This window comes from Bos indicus, chromosome 9, assembly GCF_029378745.1.
Source record: "Bos indicus isolate NIAB-ARS_2022 breed Sahiwal x Tharparkar chromosome 9, NIAB-ARS_B.indTharparkar_mat_pri_1.0, whole genome shotgun sequence".
In the NCBI taxonomy this organism is placed as follows: Eukaryota; Metazoa; Chordata; class Mammalia; order Artiodactyla; family Bovidae; genus Bos; species Bos indicus.
The window spans coordinates 52,703,944-52,727,476 of NC_091768.1; the positions used below are offsets into that span (position 1 = coordinate 52,703,944).

The following is a 23,533-nucleotide window of genomic DNA, read 5'->3' on the forward strand; positions in this document are numbered from 1 at the left end:
TATTAAAAAGCAGAGACATTACTCTGTCAACAAAGGTCCATCTAGTCAAGGCTATAATTTTTCCAGTGGTCATGTATGGATGTGAGAGTTGGACTATAAAGAAAGCTGAGCACTGAAGAATTGATGCTTTTGAACTGTGGTGTTGGAGAAGACTCTTGAGAGTCCCTTGGACTGAAAAGAGATACAACCAGTCCAACCTAAAGGAGATCAGTCCTGGGTGTTCATTGGAAGGACTGATGTTGAAGCTGAAACTCCAATACTTTGGCCACCTTTGGCCACCTGATGCAAAGAGCTGACTCATTTGAAAAGACCCTGATGCTGGGGAAGATTGAGGGCAGAAGGAGAAGGGGACAACAGAGGATGAGATGGTTGGATAGCATCACCGACTCAATGAACATGGTTTGGGTGGACTCTGGGAGTTGGTGAAGGACAGGGAGGCCTGGCATACTGCGGTTCATGGGGTCGCAAAGAGTAGGACAAGACTGAGCTACTGAAGTGAACTGAATGGTGATAATGAGAGATTCCTAGTGTCTTTCCTGTATCTAGAGCTTTGATCCAAGGCTGGATTGAAATGGGAAACTCCACTGTGAACAGCTGCAGTGAAAATCCAGGAGAAGCCCATCTTTCTCACTAGAAAATCAGGAAAAGGGGCCCTTCTCAGCCCTTCCCCAATCATAGCTGTATTGTCATAGTTGAGGCAGGGTGGGTACCCATAATCTGGAGCTAAAACCCAAATCTTGGAATGGAAGAACAAGGAAAAGTTGCCTCTGTTGTGCAGAGTGTATGGAGGAGTGTTGAACCTCTGGTTTATTGTTGTTTCTCTTTCCTTCCATTGCCTTTTCTGGAGAGGGGCCTTAGCACATGGAACTATGTGACAATTCAAGAAGTCCCTACCTGAGAGGACCCCATATTTCTAGCATAAAGAATCAGGAAAAAGAGTCCCTAGAAGCCAGAGAATGTGGGGAAGTACCATTAAAGAGAGAGCTGGAAGAGATCATCTACTTCTGTGTGTGAATCAACAGAAGTCTTAGGCTCACCCCTAGGTTATGCATATATGGAGCATAATCAGAGGCACAAAGCAAAGATTTTGAGAACTGAACATATATATAAACTACTGCCCAAGCTTCAAACTAATCCCCGAGGGGCATAAGGAAAGGGCAGATCCAGCAGCATAGCAAATCCTTTAAAAACTGAAAACATTCATCCACAGAAAGTGAAAAAAAACGATAGCTTGAACCTAATTGGACTATTGCTTGGGAAAACAAACAAATTGAAAAAAAACCTCAAAAAAAAAAAAAAGGCAAACAAATTATTTGGAGGATTTTAAATAGGTTCCCAAAGTCTCATAAAGACAAAACTTTAGGAGATATAATTCAAAATTATTGGACATGTAAGGAACTTGGCAAAAATCTGCTCAAATTTCAGGAAAAACACAGTCAAGAGATGCCAATCCTGGAATGACAGATATTTAAACTATCAGACAAGACATTAAAGCAGCTATTATAATCGTCCTACAAGAGGTAAAAGTGAACACTTTTGAAATGAATAGATAGTTTTCTATAGAAAAGTAGAAAATGAAAAAAGCCCATAAGCAGCTTGAAATTAAAAATTATAAATTGTACATAAGTTCATAAGATGAGTAAAATAGCTGAATAGAGATGATAGAGGGGAAAAAATCCATAAACCTGATTCTTAATCAGTAGAAACTGTACATTATGAAGAACAGATAAAAAGGATTGAGGAAAATGAGAAAAATATTGAAAGACCTAATATTCATGTAATTTAGTTCCTGAAGGAGAAGGGAAAGAGATTAATGCAGAAAAAAAAAAAAATATATATATATATATATTTAAAGAAATAATGGCTGAAATTCTCCCAAGTTTTATGAAAGACATAAATTTACCAAATTCAGAAAGTCATTGGACTTCAAGTAGGATAAATTCAAAAGAAACTATGTTGGGGCATCCCTGGTAGTTTAGTGGTTAAGAATTCACCTGCCAATGCAGAAGACACAGCTTAGATCAGCGGTCTGGGAAAATCCCAGAGGCTGCAGAGCAAATAAGCCAGAGAGCCACAACTACTGAGCCCATGCAGCCACAACTACTGAAGCCTGCACACCCTGGAGCCTGTGCTCTACAGCAAGAGAAGCTGCCACAATGAGAAGCCCATGCACCATAATCAAGAGTAGCCCCTCTCACTGCAACTAGAGAAAGCCTGCATGCAGCAAGGGAGACCCAGTGCAGCCGAAAGTAAATAAATAAATCTTAAAAACAAAACAAAGGAAACTATGTCACATATGACATGATAAAACTGGGGGAAGCGAAAGTCGGGGGGGGGGACCTAAAAGTCACTGGAGAAAACTGACATGATATATATAAGGAAACGGGGCTTCCCAGGTGGCGTTAGTAGTAAAGAACCCACCTGCCAATGCAGAAGACATAAGAGATGCAGGTTCGATCCCTGGGTCGGGAAGATCCCCTGGAGGAGGGCATGGCGACCCACTTAAGTATTCTTGCCTGAAGAATCCCCATGGACAGAGCAGCCTGGTGGGCTACAGTCCATAGGGTTGCAAAGAGTCGGACACAACTGAAGTGACTGAAGCATGCACACACACATGCATATGAGAAAACAATTATTCAAACAACTGTATATTTCTTATCAGAAAACACTAGGACCAAAAGGCAGTAGAATACCACCCTAAAAATGCTGAAAGGAAAGAACTGTCAAACCAGGACAATATATTTTCTGAAAATATCCTTCAGGAATGAAGATAAATAAAGACATATAAGATGAAGGTAAACTAAGTATTTATCACCAGCAGACTTACTCTAAAAGAAATGCTGCTGCTGCTGCTAAGTCGCGTCAGTTGTGTCCGACTCTGTGCGACCCCATAGACGGCAGCCCACCAGGCTCCTCTGTCCCTGGGATTCTCCAGGCAAGAACACTGGAGTGGGTTGCCATTTCCTTCTCCAATGCACGAAAGTGAAAAGTGAAAGTGAAGTCACTCAGTCGTGTCCAACTCTTAGCGACCCCGTGGACTGCAGCCGACCAGGCTCCTCCGTCCAAGGGATTCTCCAGGCAAGAGTACTGGAGTGGGTCGCCATTGCCTTCTCCGAAAAGAAATGCTAAAGAAAGTTAATTCTTCAGGCTGTAGGTAAATGATACTAGAGGGAAATCTGGAACTTTAGAAATGAAAGAAGAACAACATAAATGACAAATATCTGGGTAAGAATAATAAACAATTTATTATATCTTAAGTTTAGAAAAGTACTTATGACTCTTGAAATAAAATATCATAACACTGGGTAATTTTTCAATATATGTATGAAAACTACAACATAAAAGGTAGAGGGTAAAGGAATCTGTATGGTGGTAATTAAGACCTACCAGGTGGGTGACCCAAACTGGAGAATAAAAAACTAAGGAAGTTCTCACGCTGTTGTGAGGATTCTAGGCCCCTCATCAGACTTCCCAACCTGGGGATCTCACAGGGGGACAGGGAATCCCCAGGGAATCTGACTTTGAAAGACAGGGGGATCTGATTACAGAACTTCCAAAGGACTGGGGGAAACAGAGACTCTTGAAGGGCACAAACAAAACCTTGTGCACACCAGACCCAGGGGAAAGGATCAGTGGTCCCAGAAGAGACTGAGTCAGACCTGTCTGTGAGTGTTTGAGGACCTTCTGCAGAGGCGTGTGTTGGCAGTGGCCTGCTGCAGGGTCAGGGGCACTGGCAGCAGCAGTACTGGGAGGCATGTGTTGGCATAAGTCCTTTTGAAGTTCACTTTTAGCCCTACCATACAGCCTGTAGACTCCAGCACCGGGTCGCCTCAGGCCAAACAGCTAACAGGGAGGGAGCACAGGCCCCCCTATCAGCAGAAAATTGCATTAAAGATTTATTAAGCATGGCCCTGCCCACCAGAGCAAGACTCAGTTTTCCCTATAACCAGTCACTCACATCAAGAAACTTGCAGAAGTCTCTTATTCTCACCAACAGATGGCAGACAGAAGAAGCAAGAACTACAATCCCACAGCCTCCAGAACGAAAACATAATCACAGAAAGCTAACCAAAATGATCACATGCATCATAGACTTGTGTAAGGCAAAACATGGTCCACTGGAGAAGGGAAAGGCAAACCACTTCAGTATTTTTGCCTTGAGAACCCCATGAACAGCATGAAAAGGAAAAAAGATATCACACCAGAAGATGAGCCTCCAGGTCAGTAGGTGTCCAATATGCTACTGGGGAAGATAACATAACTCCAGAAAGAATAATGAGGCTGGGCCAAAGCAGAAACAATGCTAAGTTGTGGATGCGTCTGATGGTGAAAGTAAAGTCTCATGTTGTAAAGAACAATACTGCATAGGAACCTGGAATGTTAGGTCCATGAATCAAGGTAAACTGGATGTGGTCAAAAAGGAGATGGCAAGTATGAACATCGACATTAGGAATCAGTGAACTAAAATGGACAAGAATGGGCAAATTTAATTCAGATGACCATTATAGCTACACACGTGGCCCAGAATCCCTTACAAGAAATGGAGTAGCCCTCAGAGTCAACACAAGAGTCCAAAATGCAGTACTTGGGTGCAATCTCAAAAATGACAGAATGATCTCAGTTTGTTTCCAAGACAAACCATTCAACATCATAGTAATCCAAGTCTATGCCCCAAACACAAAAGCCAGAGAAGTTGAACAGTTCTATGAAGACCTCCAAGACCATCTAGAACTAATATCACACCAAAAAAGATGTCCTTTTCATCATAGTGGATTGGAAGGCAAAAGTAGGAAGTCAAGAGATACCTGGAGTAACAGGCAAGTTTGGCCTTGGAGTATAAAATGAAGCAGGGGAAAGGCAAACAGAGTTTTTTCAAGAGAACACACTGGTCATAGCACACACCCTCTTCCAACACCACAAGAGACAACTCTACACATGGACATGACCAGATGGTCAATGCCAAAATCAGACTGATTAATTATTTGCAGCCGAAGATGGAGAAGCTCTATATAGTTAGCAAAAATAAGACCTGGAGCTGACTGTGGCTCAAATCATGAGCTCCTTATTGCAAAATTCAGGCTTAAATCGGGCCATTCAGGTTTGACCTAAATCAAATCCATTAATGATTATACAGTGGAAGTAACAGATTCAGGGGATTAAGATCTGGTAGACAGAGTCCCTGAAGAACTATGGACGGAGATTTATAACATTGTACAGGAGGTGGTGATCCAAACTATCCCAAATAAAAAGAGATGCAAGAAGGAAAAATGGTTGTCTGAGGAGACCTTACAAATAGCTGAGAAAAGAAGAGAAGTGAAAGGCAAAGGTGAAAAGGAAAGATATATCCAGCTAAATGCAGAGTTCCAGAGAATAGCAAGGAAAGATAAGAAAGCTTTAAATGAACAATGCAAAGAAATAGAGGAAAACAATAGAATGGAAATGACTGGGCATCTCTTCAAGAAAATTGGAGAAACCATGGGAATACTTCATGCAAAGATGGGCACAATAAAGGACAGAAATAGCAAGGACCTAACAGATGCAGAAGAGATTAAGAAGAGGTGCAAGAATATAAAGAAGAACTATACAAAAAAAGATCTTAATGACCCAGATAACCACAATGATGTAATCACTTTACTTAGAGCAAAACATCCTGGAGTATGAAGTCAAGTGGGCCTTATGAAGCATTCCTATGAGCAAAGTTAGTGGAAATGATGGAATTCTAGCTGAGCTATTTAAAATCCTAAAAGATAATACTGTGAAAGTGCTGCACTTAATATGCCAGCAAATTTGGAACACTCAGCAGTGGTCACAGGACTGGAAATGGTCTGTTTCCATTTAAATCCCAAAGCAAAGCAATGCCAAAGAATGTTAAAACTACTGCACAATTGTGCTTATTTCACATGCTAGTAAGGTAATGCTCAAAATCCTTCAATCTAAGCTTCAACAGTACGTGAACTAAGAACTTCCAAATGTATAAGCTAGATTTAGAAAAGGCAGAGGAACCAGAGATCAAATTACCAACATTAGCTGGATCATAGACAAAGCAAGGGGATTCCATAAAAAGATCTACTTTTGCTTCACTGACTACACTAAAGCCTTTGACTGTGTGGATCACAACAAACTGTGGAAAATTCTTAAAGAGATGGGAATACCAGACCACCTTACGTGCCTCCTGAGAAACCTGTATGCAGGTCAAAAAGCAGCTGTTAGAACTGGACATGGAAGAATGTACTGGTTCACAACTGGGAAAAGAGTATGCCAAGGCTGTATATTGTCACCCTGTATCCAGAGTACATCATGGGAAACAATGGGCTGGATGACTCATAAGCTGGAAACAAGATGGCTGGGAGAAATATCAACAACCTCAGATATGTAGCTGATACCATTTCAGTGGTAGAAAGTGAAGTGGAACTAAAGAACCTCTTGTTGGTGATGAAAGAGGAGAGTGAAAAAGCTGGCTTAAAACTCAACACTCAAAAAACTAACATCATGGCATCTGGTCCCATCACTTCACGGCAAATAGATGAGGAAAAAGTGGAAACAATGGCAGATTTTATTTCCTTGGGTTCCAAAATCACTGTGGACAGTCACTGAAGCCACAAAATTAAAAGATGTTTGTGCTTTGGAAAATGCTATGACAAACATAGACAGCATATTAAAAAGCAGAGACATCACTTTGTCAACAATGATCCATGTAGTCAAAGCTATTGCTTTTCCAGTAGTCATGTAGAGATGTGGGAGCTAGACCATAAAGAAGGCTGAGAGCCAAAGAATTGATGCTTTCAAACTTTGGTGCTGGAGAAGACTCTTGAGAGTCCCTTGGACAGCAAGGAGATCAAACTAGACAATACTAAAGGAAATTAACCCCGAATGTTTATTGGAAGGACTGATGCTGAAGCTGAAGCTCCAATACATTGGCCACCTGATTCGAACAGCCAACTCACTGGAAAAGACCCTGATACTGGGAAAAATTGAGAGCAGGAGGAGAAGGGGCAACAGAGGATGAGATGTTTAGATAGCATCACCGATTCAATGGACATGACTTTGAGCAAACTCCAGGAGATAGTGAAGGACATGGAAGCCTGGTGTGCTGCAATCCATGGGGTTGCAAAGAGTCAGACATGACTTAGCCACTGAGCAACAACACAGGTAAGACACATTAGCGAAGGATATTTAGTGTGGCAATCAGTAGACATAAACAAATTTTATATTATTTTAGGTTCACACCTTTTTATCTTAGTACTCACAGTTGCTAATTGGAAAACCGAAACCTGGGTAACCAATAATGATATTTAGTAATGGATTGTTGTTGTTGTTCAGTCGCCCAGTCGTGTCCAACTCTGATACTGAAGGACAGGGAAAATATTGAAGGACAGGGAAGCCTAGTGTGCTGCAGTCATGGGCTCACAAAGAGTCAGACATGACTTAGTGACTGAACAGCAATGACATGGTGGTAAGATTTTTACATTTTATGTAAAGTGATAAATATTAACTCTAATGATATTTTTCCTGGAGAAGGAAATGGCAACCCACCCCAGTATCCTTGCCTGGAAAATCTCGTGCACAGAAGAACCTGGTGGGCTGCAGTACAGTACTGGAGTCTCAAAGAGTCGGGCATGACTCGGTGACTAACACTTACTTACTTACTAATGATATTCTTAAAGATTAAGTATGTACAGTGTGATTCCCTAGAGAAATTACTGTAAGTATGCTACAAAGAGGTATAGTAAAAGAGCTAGTAGATAAATTATAATACTAAAATATAGCCAAATATATTTAAAATAATATTCAAAATATAATCCAAAAGACTATAAGAAAAAATAAACATGGGAACAATAACAACAAAACCCAGAAGGGACAAACAGAAAAGTAACTAAAAAATATGACTGTATCACATTAAATGAAAATTATCTAAACACACCAAGTAAGACATAGACTCAGGTTGAATGGAAAACAAAATCCAAGTATATGCTTTTTGTAAACTGACCCACTTTTTGCAAGAGATTCACTAATAATATGACACATATTAAAAGAAAAATCATTGTATTTGTGACAGGAAAGCTGGAGTGGCCATATTAATATCAGAAAAAATAGACTTTGTTGCATGTGCTGTGCTGTGCCGAGTCAAGTCCAGCTCTTTGCAACCCCCATGGACTATAGCCCACAAGGCTCCTCTGTCCATGGGGATTTCCCAGGCAAGAATACCAGAATGGGTTGCCATGTCCCCCTTCAAGGGATCTTCCCAACCCAGGGATGGAACCCAGGTCTCCCACATTGCAGGCGGATTCTTTACCACCTGAACCACCAAGGAAGCCCAAGAATACTGGAATGGGTAGCCTATCACTTCTTCAGGGGATCTTCCTGATCCAGGAATGAAATTGGGGTCTCCTGCATTGCAGGCAGATTTTTTACCAGCTGAGCTACCAGGCAGGCCCTTTGTTGCATATGTGTGCATATGTGTGCTAAGTCACTTATGTGATCCCGTTTCTTCTCTAGTCTTTTCCATTCTGTTGTTTTCCTCTATTTCTTTGCATTGATAGCTGAGGAAGGTTTTCTTATCTCTTCTTGCTATTCTTTGGAACTCTGCATTCAGATGCTTATGTCCTTCCTTTTCTCCTTTGCTTTTCACTTCTCTTCTTTTCACAGCTATTTGTAAGGCCTCCCCAGACAGTCATTTTGCTTTTTTGCATTTCTTTTCCATGGGGATGGTCTTGATCCCTGTCTCCTGTACAATGTCAAAAACCTCTTCCATAGTTCATCAGGCACTCCATCTATCGGATTTAGGCCTTTAAATCTATTTCTCGCTTCCACTGTATAATCATAAGGGATTTGATTTAGCTCATACCAATGGTCTAGTGGTTTTCCCTACTTTCTTCAATTTAAGTATGAATTTGGCAATAAGGAGTTCATGATCTGAGCCACAGTCAGCTCCTGGTCTTGTTTTTGTTGACTGTATAGAGCTTCTCCACCTTTGGCTGCAAGAACATAATCAATCTGATTTCAGTGTTGACCATCTGGTGATGTCCATGTGTATATCATGAGAAACGCTGGACTGGAAGAAGCACAAGCTGGAATCAAGATTGCCAGGAGAAGTATCAATAACCTCAGATATGCAGATGATACCACCCTTAGGGCAGGAAGTGAAGAGCAACTAAAAAGCCTCTTGATGAAAGTGAAAGTGGAGAGTGAAAAAGTTGGCTTAAAGCTCAACATTCAGAAAACGAAGATCATGGCATCTGGTCCCATCACTTCATGGGAAATAGATGGGGAAACAATGGAAACAGTGTCAGACTTTGTTTTTTGGGGCTCCAAAATCACTGCAGATGGTGACTGCAGCCATGAAATTAAAAGACGCTTACTCCTTGGAAGGAAAGTTATGACCAACCTAGATAGCATATTCAAAAGCAGAGACATTACTTTGCCAACAAAGGTCTGTCTAGTGAAGGCTATGGTTTTTCCAGTGGTCATGTATGGATGTGAGAGTTGGACTGTGAAGAAAGCTGAGCGCCGAAGAATTGATGCTTTTGAACTGTGGTGTTGGAGAAGACTCTTGAGAGTCCCTTGGACTGTAAGGAAATTCATCCAGTCCATTCTGAAGGAGATCAGCCCTGGGATTTCTTTGGAAGGAACGATGCTAAAGCTGAAACTCCAGTACTTTGGCCACCTCATGCGAAGAGTTGACTCATTGGAAAAGACTCTGATGCTGGGACGGATTGGGGGAAGGAGAAGGGGATGACAGAGGATGAGATGGCTGGATGGCATCACTGACTCGATGGACATGAGTTTGGGTGAACTCTGGGAGTTGGTGATGGACAGGGAGGCCTGGCGTGCTGCGATTCATGGGGTTGCAAAGAGTCGGACACGACTGAGCAAATGAACTGAACTCAACCGACTGACCAGGTTTCTCTGTCCATGGGATTCTCCAGGCAAGAATACTGGAATGGCTTACCATTTCCTACCCCAGGGTATCTTCTCAACCCAAGGACTGAACCCACATTTCTTAAGTTTCCTGCATTGGCAGGCGGGTTCTTTACCACTAGCGGCACCTGTAGTGTTTTGATATTATGCAACACAGTACTAAATAACCAATAGGTCAGAAAGAAAGTCTCAAGAGAAACTGGAAAACATTTTTAACTAAGTGAAAATGAAAATACCATGTATCATAATATATGGAATGCAATTGCTTAGAGGGAAATTAATAGCACTAAGTGCTTTTATTAGAAAAGAACAAAGTCTGAAATCAATAAGTAAGCTTCCATCTTGAGAAACTACAAATAAACAGCAAATCACAACCAGAACAAAGAGAAGTAAATAAACACTCAAGGTAAAAGCAGAAAGTAATAAAATTTTAAAAAGAAAAACAATAGAGTAAAGCCACACATTGGGAAAACAAAATTACAAATTATGTACATGATAAAACTTTTCACCGAAGAACATATATGAATCACCAATACTGTCATGAAAAATTACCCCAAGTCATACACATGACAATAACAGGTGTTGACTAGGATACTGAGAAAAGGGAACGTTTATATACTGATGATGAAAATATAAAACATTGCAGCCATTTTGGAAAACTGTTTTTCAATTTCTTAAAATGTTATACATAAATTTACCTTAAGACCAGAAATTCTATTTTTACTCCATATTTACTCAGGAGAAATTAAAGCATACATCTACATAAAAAAACTTGTATACAAATGTTCATAGCAGTTATATTGATAATATTCAGAAAGTGGCATGCATGCCAAGTCTCTTCAGTGATGTCTGACTCTTTGTGATCCTATGGACTATAGCCTGCTAGGCTCCACTGTCCAAGGGATTCTCCAACAAGGATATTGGAGTGGGTTGCCAAGAAACAAAATATTGATACATACAACATGGATGAGCCCAAATTACATTTGCCAAGTAAAAGAAGCCATATTAAAAGGCTGGATACTAAAGAACATTTATATAATATTCTGGATCAGCAAAAACACAGGGACAGAGAATCAATTAGTGGTTGTCAAGAGTTGAGGAAGGAGGAGAGAAGGTCTGACTGCAGTGTTTGCATGAGAAAATTTCAGGGGGAGTAATAAAGTTTTCATGGGAAATAGATGGGGAAACAGTGGAAACAGTGTCAGACATTATTTTTTGGGCTCCAAAATCACTGCAGATGGTGATTGCAGCCATGAAGTTAAAAGACGCTTACTCCTTGGAAGAAAAGTTATGACCAACCATGCCTTTATAATAGCATATTAAAAAGCAGAGACATTACTTTGCCAACAAAGGTCCGTCTAGCCAAGGCTATGGTTTTTCCAGTGGTCATGTATGGACGTGAGAGTTGGACTGTGAAGAAAGCTGAGCACTGAAGAACTGATGCTTTTGAACTATGGTGTTGGAGAAGACTCTTGAGAGTCCCTTAGACTGCAAGGAGATCCAACCGGTCCATCTTAAAGATCAGTCCTGGGTTTTCACTGGAAGGACTGATGCTGAAGCTGAAACTCCAATACTTTGGCCACTTCATGAGAAGAGTTGACTCATTGGAAAAGACTCTGATGCTGGGGGGGATTGGGAGCAGGAGGAGAAGGGGACAACAGAGGATGAGATGGCTGGATGGCATCACTGACTCAATGGACATGAGTTTGAGTGAACTCCGGGGGTTGGTGATGGACAGGGAGGCCTGGTGTGCTGCGATTCATGGGGTCGCAAAGAGTTGGACACGACTGAGCGACTGAACTGAATAAAGTTTTGATGGTGATTATACAACACTATGAATTTTTCAAAAGTCATAGAATTGGACAACAAAGAGTTAATTTTACTATATGAAAGTTTAAGTTAAAATTTTTTACTGTTTCACTTGTGACTTTTCTTACATTAATACTTTCAACTGGAGAGAATGGAAAGGAAAAGTTCCTTCCATTCTTTCAATTTGAAAAATGATAATTCAACTTTCTTTAACCTATAGATACTTTGGAGAACAATTATAAACTGATACCATGAAAATTCTGGATATGTTAAATCTATATTTAACTATATCTATCAGGGTTTCCCTGAGAGCTCAGTTGGTGAGGAATCTGTCTGCAATGCAGGAGACCCCGGTTTGATTCCTGGGTCGGGAAGATCCACTGGAGAAGGAATAGGCTACCCACTCCACTATTCTAGGGCTTCCTTTGTGGCCCAGCTGGTAAAGAATCCACCTGCAATGAGGGAACTTGGGTTTGATCCCTGGGTTGGGAAGATCCCCTGGAGAAGGGAAAGGCTACCCATTCCAGTATTCTGGCCTGCAACATTCCATGGATTGTATAGTCCATGGGGTCACAAAAAGTCAGACACAACTGAGTGACTTTCACTAAATCTATCTTGGCCTTCATTTTCCTAACACATTGCCCATTCTATACCATTTGAACTTGGTTTCTAACTTATATAGTTCTCTAATCATTTTATATTTTAAATTTTGTCTGTGTAATAAAATTAGAGGATTCCTCAGGGCAGGAACCGTGACTTCTCATGATTTTTTAACTACCATAGTGATAGAAATGTCTTAGAATGTTTGTAATTCCTTTTGGAATAGAATTAAATGAAATAGGGTGGGTGTTACATGTTGGATAAACTAAAGTAATGGAATAGAAGAGGGTCCCCCCCTGCTTCTAATGGATACTATCCTCCAATTCTTAGGTAATAAATCTGACACTTAAGTTTAAGAAATTTGTCCAAAATCGTACAAGTAGAAAATACAGACTGTGGGATTCAGACCTTAGGTATGCTGATCTATGAAGTGTCCTTCAAACAATGATCTCCACTTCAGTTTATCCTATAACATGGTGAACAAATTCCAGTGAAGCTGAATTGATAAAGACTCTTGACATTAGAATTTCAAAATATCAAGAGGAGGCTACAGTACTTCAGTCTTTGCTTCTTACAGAAGCCCAAGATATTAGATAGCAATGAGAGCTCCCTTAAAATTAACTTATCATATTATTGTTGAAAGGGAACTGACCTTTGGAGCCCAAAGTTCTGGCACTTCCCCTTTCCAAACCTGTGCCTTGTGAAATCTATAAGATTCGGCTTCCTAGAATCAGGAAATTAGGTTAGGTGCTTTTTGTTGGTGGGAAGACTCTGAGGCAGAGCTTAAGAGGAAAGAAGTTTATTAAGGAATACTCTTGGAAACAACCATCTGCACAAGAAAAGGGAAGGAAAGTAGGAATGGACAGAGGGAGATAATGACTGCAAAGTAATCTCAATGAGGCCTCAGCTAACTGATGGGAGCTCTGAAGTTGAGATCGCCCTTCAGAGTTATCCCAACGTAGGGTAGGGAGAAGAAGGGCTAAGCACTTATACCTTCATGACATTGTTATCAGATTCCAGATGCCGCAATTTGGGCAAGCAAGCTCTCTTTACTGAAGGCAATTCTGAAAATGGCTGACAAGCAAGGGCTAACGAGCATTTCAGCAGCTGGAAGGGGAATCTTGGTGGTACACCAAGTCCCATAAAGTGACTTCTAAGATTGCCCCAACTCTGGTGGCATCACAAGGATTAACCAAAAAATAATTCCAAGTGAAAAATTAAAAAGGTCTTCAACTTACACACCTCCCATAGAAAAATGAAAATTAAAGAAGATACTAAGCAGAGGGAAAGTATGTTGTAGGAACATAATTACTTATCTGCTGGGTTTCAGAGGGATAATCTTAAAGCTCCAAGGAAATTTATGACTCTTCAGTTCAGTTCAGTCCAGTCGCTCAGTCGGGTCTGACTTTCTGCAACCCCATGAACCACAGCACGCCAGGCCTCCCTGTCCATCACCAACTCCCAGAGTCCACACAAACCCATGTCCATTGAGTCGGTGATGCCATCCAACAATCTTATCCTCTGTTGTCCCCTTCTCCTCCTGCCCTCAATCTTCCCCAGCATCAGGGTCTTTTCAAATGAGCCAGCTCTTCACATCAGGTGGCAAAGTATTGGAGTTTCAGCTTCAACATCAGTCCTTCCAATGAACACCCAGGACTGATCTCCTTTAGGATGGATCAGTTGGATCTCCTTGCCGTCCAAGGGACTCTGAAGAGTCTTCTCCAACACCACAGTTCAAAAGCATCAATTCTTCGGTGCTCAGCTTTCTTCACAGTCCAACTCTCACATCCATACATGATCACTGGAAAAACCATAGCCTTGACTAAACAGACCTTTGTTGACAAAGTAATGTCCCTGCTAGTTAATATGCTATTTAGGTTGGTCATAACTTTCCTTCCAAGGAGTCAGCGTCTTTTAATTTCATGGCTGCAATCACCATCTGCAGTGATTTTGGAGCCCAGAAAAATAACATCTGACACTGTTTCCACTGTTTCCCCATCTATTTCCCATGAAGTGATGGGACCGGATACCATGATCTTCGTTTTCCGAATGTTGAGCTTTTTTTTTTTTTTTTTTTTTTTAAATTTAATGTTTATTTAATATTTTATTTATTTTTTCCTTTTTTAAAAACATTTTATTTTATTTTTAAACTTTACAATATTGTATTAGTTTTGCCAAATATCGAAATGAATCCGCCACAGGTATACCCGCATTCCCCATCCTGAATGTTGAGCTTTAAGCCAACTTTTTCACTCTTCTCTTTCACTTTTATCAAGAGGCTCTTTAGTTCTTCTTCCCTTTCTGCCATAAGGGTGGTGTCATCTGCATATCTGAGGTTATTGATATTTCTCCCGGCAATCTTGATTCCAGCTTGTGCTTCCTCCAGCCCAGAGTTTCTCATGATGTACTCTGCATATAAGTTAAATAAGCATGGTGATAATATACAGCCTTGATGTACTCCTTTTCCTGTTTGGAACCAGTCTGTTGTTCCATGTCCAGTTCTAACTGTTGCTTCCTGACCTGCATATAGGTTTCTCAAAAGGCAGGTCAGGTGGTCTGGTATTCCCATCTCTTTCAGAATTTCCCACAGTTTATTGTGATCCACACAGTCAAAGGCTTTGGCATAGTCAATAAAGCAGAAATAGATGTTTTTCTGGAACTCTCTTGCTTTTTCGATGATCCAGAGGATGTTGGCAATTTGATATCTGGTTCCTCTGCCTTTTCTAAATCCAGCTTGAACATCTCAAAGTTCACGCTTCAAGTATTGGTGAAGCCTGGCTTGGAGAATTTTAAGCATCACTTTACTAACGTGTGAGATGAGTTCAATTGTGTGGTAGTTTGAGCATTCTTTGGCATTGCCTTTCTTTGTGATTGGAATGAAAACTGACCTTTTCCAGTCCTGTGGCCACCACGACTCTACATAGATGTTATTCAACAAATTTATTAATGTAATTCAGGTGGTGGCAATTCTGTTCTATAAAAAGCCAGACAGTAAATAGTTTAGCCTTTGTGGACTGTATATTCTTATTTGCAACCCTTAACTTCACAGCTGTAGTGAGAAAGTAATCACAAATTAATACATCAATTAATGTGTGAGTCTGAGTTCCAATAACATTTTTCTTCCAAACAGGTGGCAAGCCAAATTTGACCCATGGGTTATAGTTTGCTGACTAATATAATGGAATTACATAAATTTTAACTCATTGCCTTTCTGAATACCACAGAGCACCATGCCAACCCTAGAATGACTGTATGACTTTAATGTGAAAGATAATAAAACCTTTTTCCCGGGAGATCATTTTCGAGATGAATTTTCTATTACCCAAAATATAAAAATTTACTTTAGATTGAGTGATCAAAAAAAGTTTCTATGAAGGAGAAGAGTTTAGCCTCTGTAACTTAGTGTTGTAAGATAATAAAACTGATGGGTGTTTGTGAGGGCAACTTCTACTTGTTCATTATATTTAATCTGTTCCCTAATTTTAGCTTGACAGGATAAAGATTGTTATTTCCCAGTTTGCCTAACTTTCAGCTCGACATGACAGAGCTAAATGAAGAATAAGGAAGTACTGAATTGGGTCAGAAACTGGATGAAATGCCTAGGTACATCTGGGGGTGTGTATTATTGTTTCCAAAATAAGCTCTATGATGTAGTATGTGTAAGTGAATTTAGTATGAGCAACTTTTAGAACTGAGCTTAAAAGGATACATGCCCTTCCCCTTTCCCCTTTTTGCCAGATGGAAAGTACATGTGCTGTCTACAACAGGAGGAGCCCTTATAGACCATGAAATGAACTTAAAATTGAACCCCACACATTGTGTAGACACAAGATATAAGAATCCTGGAATCCTGAAACTATACAAAAGCACCAGGTCTAGACTGATTTCATGACATTCGTGGGAAAAGAAGATGCTTTTGTTTATTGTGCCGTGCTTAGTTGCTCAGTTGTATCTGAGTCTTTGTGACCCCGTAGACTGTAGCCTGCCAGGCTCCTCTGTCCATGGGGATTCTCCAGGTAAGAATATTGGAGTGCGTTGCCATGCCCTCCTCCAGGGGATCTTCCCAACCCAGGGATTGAACCTAGGTGTCCCACATACCAGGTAGATTCTTTACTGTCTGAGCCACTAGGGAAGCCCATGAATACTAAAGTGGGTAGCCTATCCCTTTTCCAGGGGATCTTCCTGATCCCAAATCGACCTGGGGTCTCCTGCATTACAAGCACATTCTTTACCAGCTGAGCTACCAGGAAGATACAGTTAATTTGAGTTTTATGCCATTTGCAGCTTTGCCCAACTCAAAGTATTACAGAAATTTATGTTAAATTCAGAGTTCAACAGAAACCTCTATAAGAGAGAGAGATTTTAGCTAAGATCTCAAGGACAAACAGGAACGAAGCCTAGAAAAAGCAAGAGGAAAAAAAAAGTCAATTCTGGCATAAGGCACAACATTTTGAGAACGAATATAGTGTGTAAGAGGAACTGGGAGAAGGCCAGCATGGCTGATGATTTGTGAAAGGGTGGAGGGTAGACATAGGAAGGGGTCAGATCACAAATGTTAGGAGTTAGGTTTCACTCTAAGAACAACAGGAGGCCACTGACAGATTTTAAATAACCAAGAGATTTGCACCTCCCCTTGACAAGTGTGCATGGCTGCCCCCCAGAGCCTGACTGCCCGTGCCCCTCCAGCCTCTTTTTAATTTTTTTAAAATTTTATATTGGAGTATAGTTGACTTATAGTATTGTGTTCATTTCAGGTATATAGCAAAGTGATTCAATTATACATATACATATATCCATATACACACTACTATATGTAACAGGTAATCAACAAAGACCTACTGTATAGCACAGGGAACTCCCTTCAATATTCTGTAACAACCTATATGGGTAAAGAATCTTGCCTCTTTCTGCTGGTGTCACCCGAGCCCTCCAGGCAGTCTTCTTCACAAACTTCCTCCCGAGATGCCTCAGGTCTTGCTCCTGCAGGAGCCACATACCATGTATTTACCCCAGAGGCATTACAGCTCATTCCCTCCACAGCACTGTCTCCTGACTCTGCCGCCAAGAGTCATGCCAATCTTCTGCTTTGTCAGCACTGAGACAGAGACCTGTGTGCCCCCAAACACCAGCGCATACACTTCAGCCCATTTAAGTGGTTCCTGAAGTTCTCCTCCCTTGACCTGAAGAAAGAGAGGGGAAACATGTCTATGCTTAGTCTCTAAAGAAATCCTCACTCTTAAAAGTCTAGCCCCCCTAGTGAATTCTTATATATAAAGGTGGATGATCAGTTAATGATGATAAAACCAAATTTTGGCTACCTATTTTGCAATAATGATCTATTACCTCAGATAGAATATTGGGTTATAGTTAATTTTCTCAGGGTGATGTCTCAGCTGAAACTGCAAAACTAAGAAAGTATAACAAGTTTCAAAAAGACCCCCCCACCAATATAAATATTGATAGTTAAAGACAAGAGGCAACATTTCATTCATTTATTCAAAAGTCTTTTAAAGGGCCTACTAAGGTACTATCCCAGATGCTGAGGACATAATAACGGACAAATCTCAAGCTTATTGCCTAGTGAGGAGACAGATATGGCACAATTACTCTGTGTATATGAAATATATTATCCTGCATATATATGCTATGTATAAAGGTTATGTATTCTACTTGTATGACCTGAAAATCTAACTCAGGGATGTTTAGGAAAGAATAGAACCTTCGATGTAGTCTTTGAACAGAGAAGCAGAGTACCAGAAGGCCAGAGTTGAGGACTTTGTAAGGCAGACCATAAGACGATATCCTAAGCCAGGCAAAAAAATTACCAAAGTCTTAGCTAGAAACAGGACTAAGGATATGTAACTTGGGTAGGCATCAGGAAAAGAGTAACTGGGTAACTGAGGAAAAGAGGCAGAGCAGGAAGCAGTACAGTGTCTGTGGGTGGAAATTTTTCTCTCTGGAGGAAGCTATCTCTCAGAGACAGGCAGATACATCACAGCTCTTTTGCTGTAGCACAGTAAAGGTAATAATATAGTACATATTACTTACACAAATGTAAAAAGAATAATTTATTTTTCCTGGACAGGAAGATGTTATGGTAGGATGTGACCTACCATGGTAGGTAGCACAGAAGTGATATATAAGAAGTGTCATATAAGAAGAGAATCCCACCAGGTAGAGAAGAGGAAAGGAGTGTTGGGCATCTGTTGCTTTGCCTGTACAGTATTTCATCTTCCTTCTTTTGGTAACAATATTCTGCTTTTGCTTTGGAGAATCACTCCTCTTTCATTTCCTGTTCTCTTAGAGTGATTATAAATTAAGGAAAGTGAAGAGGAACTAAAAAGCCTCTTGATGAAAGTGAAAGTGGAGAGTGAAAAAGTTGGCTTAAAGCTCAACATTCAGAAAACGAAGATCATGGCATCCAGTCCCATCACTTCATGGGAAATAGATGAGGAAACAATGGAAACAGTGTCAGACTTTATTTTTCTGGGCTCCAAAATCACTACAGATGGTGACTGCAGCCATGAAATTAAAAAGACGCTTACTCCTTGGAAGGAAAGTTATGACCAACCTAGATAGCATATTCAAAAGCAGAGACATTACTTTGCCAACAAAGGTTCGTCTAGTCAAGGCTGTGGTTTTTCCTGTGGTCATGTATGGATGTGAGTGTTGGACTGTGAAGAAGGCTGAGCGCCGTAGAATTGATGCTTTTGAACTGTTTCTTGGACTGCAAGGAAATCCAACCAGTCCATTCTGAAGAAGATCAGCCCTGGGATTTCTTTGGAAGGAATGATGCTCAAGCTGAAACTCCAGTACTTTGGCCACCTCATGTGAAGAGTTGACTCATTGGAAAAGCCTCTGATGCTGGGAGGGATTGGGGGCAAGAGGAGAAGGGGACGACAGAGGATGAGATGTCTGGATGGCATCAGTGACTCGATGGATGTGAGTCTGAGTGAACTCCGGGAGTTGGTGATGAACAGGGAGGCCTGGTGTGCTGTGATTCACGGGGTCGCAAAGAGTCGGACACGACTGAGCGACTGATCTGATCTGATCTGATCTGATTCCCTTTCCACTTTCTAACTCTAAATAGAACTATATATTAATACATATGTTAAGAAGTAGGAAGTAAAGGGCATGCATGCGTGCATGCATAGTTATGTCCAACTGTTTGTGACCCCATGGACCCCATGGCCTGCCAGGTTTCTCTCTCCATGGGGTTATTCTAGCAAGAATACCAGAGTGGGTTGCCTTTTCCACCTTCAGGGGATTTTCCTGACCTCGGGATTGAACCCACATCTCCTGTGGCTCCTGTATTGGCAGGCAGATTACCACTGAGCCACCTGAGAAGCCCCAAGTAAAGGGCACAAAACAGTTTAAAATAAGTGTTTTCCAATCCATCTTCATTCTCATAATGATACTCTGATACAGACTAGAATTCAGGGATTGCAAACTGGCAGCCAGAACGCCAACTTGGCCTAGAAATGTGTTTTTCTTGATTCGTGTAATGTTTTCCTAGTGTGTTTATATGTCTTTACATAGGGTTTACAATCTTCTGATTACCACATACTTCAATACTAGGAGTCTAGTGTCAGTCGCTCAGTCATGTCTGACTTTTTAAAACCCGTGGACCCCAAGTCCATGGAATTCTCCAGGCGAGAATACTAGAATGGGAAGCCATTCCCTTCTCCAAGGGATCTTCCCAACCCCAGTCTCCTGCATTGCAGGCAGATTCTTCATCTTCTGAGCCACCAGGGACCTTCTGCCTTATACCAGCCCTAAGGTCGCAGGTGGACGTGAAAGGAGGCCAGACTGCTCATATTGTACTATGTCGGAAGCTCTACTTACATTTTTAATGTAATTACCACAACAAGCTTATGAGGTACAAATGGAAAATGAGACAGGCTTTGAAATCAGACCTACTTATAGAATCATCTTGAGCCTTTCTACCATACCTAAAACCCAATTCAACAATACTGTCACTAACTTAATATCCATTCAGTCCTTTAATATCCATTCACTCTTTAATATTGACTTATTGAACATCCTCAAGATGCATTTTTGAAGGTATAATGTTATGTAAAAGCAGACATGGTTCCTCTTCTCTTGAGGCTTACATTGTAGTATGTTTTAGTCACTCAGTTGTGTCCAAGTCTTTGTGACCCCATGGTCTGTAGCCTACCAGGCTCCTCTGTCCATAGGATTTCCCAGGTAAGAATACTGGAGTGGGCTGCCATTTTCTTCTACATGGGATCTTCCTGACCCAGGGATCGAACCTGGGTCTCCCACAATGCAGGCAGATTCTTTAACGTCTGAGCCATCAGGTAAGTAGTGTAGGATATAAATATTACCAATTACATATGTTGCTATAAAGTTGCACCTGTGGTGAGTCCTTCCAAAGTGAGCTCCATGGATACCTATAATAGAAGGAGTTGGTATAATTTACAGAGATCATGGAAGACTTCTCTGAGGGTTAGATATATGAGAAGAGATCTGAAGGATATGCAATAGTACTATGAAGGGGAAGGAAGCACATTGGAGGCAGAGAGAACATGATGTACACAGAACTTGTGGAAAAGTGCGTGCATGCCACATCGCTTCAGTCATGTCCAACTTTTTGGGACCCTGTGGACTATAGCCTGCCAGGCGCCTCTGTTCACGGGATTCTCCAGGCATGAATACTGGAGTGGGTTGCCATGCCCTCCTCCAGATTTTCCCGACCCAGGGATTGAACCTGTGTTGCCTGCGTTAGCAGTAGGATTCTTTACCCAGTGAACCACCAGGGAAGCCTTTGGTGTCTTATATTGTTGTTGGTCAGTTGCCCAGTCATGTCCAACTCTTTACAACTTCATGGACTATAGCTCACCAGACTCCTCTGTCTATGGAGTTCTCCAGGCAAGAATACTGGAGTGGGTTGCCATTCCCTTCTCCAAGGGATCTTCCCGACCCAGGGATTGAAGTTAGGTCTCCTGTACAGCACACAGATTCTTTACAGGCTGAGCCACCAGGGAATCCTATTTCTTCCATAAATGATAATATTTTTCTCTTTATATATATTGAAGCTCTATTATTTGATATATATACACTGAATATTTTATCATCTTGATGAAATTAACTCCATTTCTGTCAGATTCACTCTATTTTTCTTCAGCCTGGACTCTACTCCATGAGCCTGAACTTTATAAGTTACATCCTTGCCCTCTGCTTTTAAGTTGGGTTTGGCCACCAATGATGGGGGACACTGCTTGGCTATTACATTGGGGAGGGAAAGAGATTTCAGTGTAGGTGTACCCTGGCAATATTGTGGGTTTGGTTCTAGACCACCACAATAAAGTGAGTCACACAAATTGGTTTCCCAGTGCATATAAAATTTGTGTTTACACTATACTGTAGTCTATCAAATGTGCGATAGCATAATGTCTTTAAACAATAAGGTCTATAATTTAATTAAAAGATACTTTATTACTAAAAAAGTGCTAACCATCATTTGGGCCTTCAGCAAGTCATAATCTTTTTGTTGATGGAGAGTCTTGCCTCAGTGTTGATGGCTGCTGACTGATCAGGGCAGTGGTTTCTGAAGGTTGGGGTAGCTGTGGCAATTTCTTAAAATAAGACAAAACTGAAGTTTGGCATGCTGATGACTCATGAATGATTTCTCTGCAGCACAGAATGATGTTTGATAGCATTTTATCCACAGTAGAATGCCTTTCAAAACTGAAGTCAATCCTCTCAAACCTTGTTGATGCTTTTGCAGCTAAGTTTATGTACTAGTCTAAATCCTATGTTGTCACTGCAACAATTGAATAAGTTTGCTGTCTTACATGGGCCTGGTTTGTGGCACCCCAAAGGAATCATAATAGTATCATCAACGCTCACAGATCACCGTAATAAATCTACTAATTAAAAAGTTTTAAATATTGTGATAATTACCAAAATGTGACACAAGACATGAAGCGAGCAAATGCTATTGGAAAAATGGTACTAATGGACTTGTTAAATGCAGGGTTCTCACAAACCTTCACTTTGTAGAAACACAGTTATCTAGGAGGCACAAGAAAACAAACCACAACAAAAATGAGGTCTGCCTGGACCTAATCCTTTAGCTCCTTCCTGTTGGGTTCAGGCTGACATTGGCTATACTCCTTCATTAAGGTAGCAAAGGTGCCTATCAGGTGGGTGGCATCTCCAACAGCAGTTAAGTCTCCCTGGGACCTGGCAATCTCTTTTCCCTTACCCCTTAAGTCTAAAAGTAATCATGTCTCTGATCAGTTCTGGGAGCTTCACCATCACTTTTGTTTCCTGGTAATACCACCCACCTCTTTGTAAAGTGCCCTTTCATTAAGCACCTTACAACTACGTCTCTTGAGCATGCCATCAGTTATTTGCTGGGGTTCATAATGATACACCACCTATGAAAGTAGTAGCTTAAATTATTTCAGAAAATTTATTAATTCTTTACACTCCACTCACTTGTTTAACCAAGTTGACTACTCAACAACAGACACTTGAAAAAGGAAAAAGGGGTCTATTTCGCTATTACACCCAGGACAAACTATATTTGGATGAAAGGGCAATGGAGAATACTCAAATTACAGCAGGACATTTAAATGAGAAATTCCCATGTTTTGTTGAAACTGAAGACGGCTGAACGGTGTTATCTCTGATTTAGACTGAAAAGTCTTTACAAAAGTGTCCAAGGTTAAGTGTCTTAAACCTGTCCAGATAATGTTGTTGGGGGGGGGGGGGGGCGGGGCGGGGAGGCGCACAACAGTTTTTATACCGAAATCAAGTTCCATGTGACCTACTCAGTGTTTCCACCCACTGGAATAACCTCATTTTTGCACCTGCCTTGTCCACATCCATGAACCAAGGCATCTACGACCTCGACAAAGCAGCTGCTGGGACTAGCCCAGCAACTAGAGGCTCAGGCGCGGCCCTCAGACACCCGCTTGCGATTGGCTCCAGTGGAGCTCTTTTCTTAAGTTCGGCCAGACTACAAACCCCGCGGTCCCTAAACCTCGTTCACCTCAGCCCGTTTCCTTCTCAAGTGAGGTTCCGCGTTCCGGCCCAAAGTACCAATTAAAACTACCAAAGGGAGGGAAAAAAAAATAAGAAGTAAAAATGCAAATAGCCTTACGGAGTCCTGGACTGGAAGATTCTCGCGAGAACTTGAGGAGTTCCGATGGGTCCCTCAGAGATCTCGCGAGCG

The 23,533-nt window shown here is 41.1% G+C and overlaps 1 long non-coding RNA gene across 1 annotated transcript; it reads right to left on the reverse strand.

Moving 5' to 3' along the window:
* Positions 1–20,145: 20,145 nt before the first annotated feature.
* On the reverse strand, positions 20,146–23,523 carry LOC109563894 (uncharacterized). Its single transcript, XR_002181425.2, has 2 exons — positions 23,462–23,523; positions 20,146–20,741 (listed from the first exon to the last, which is right to left on the reverse strand). It is a non-coding gene; the product is annotated as an uncharacterized lncRNA (long non-coding RNA).
* Positions 23,524–23,533: the final 10 nt, after the last annotated feature.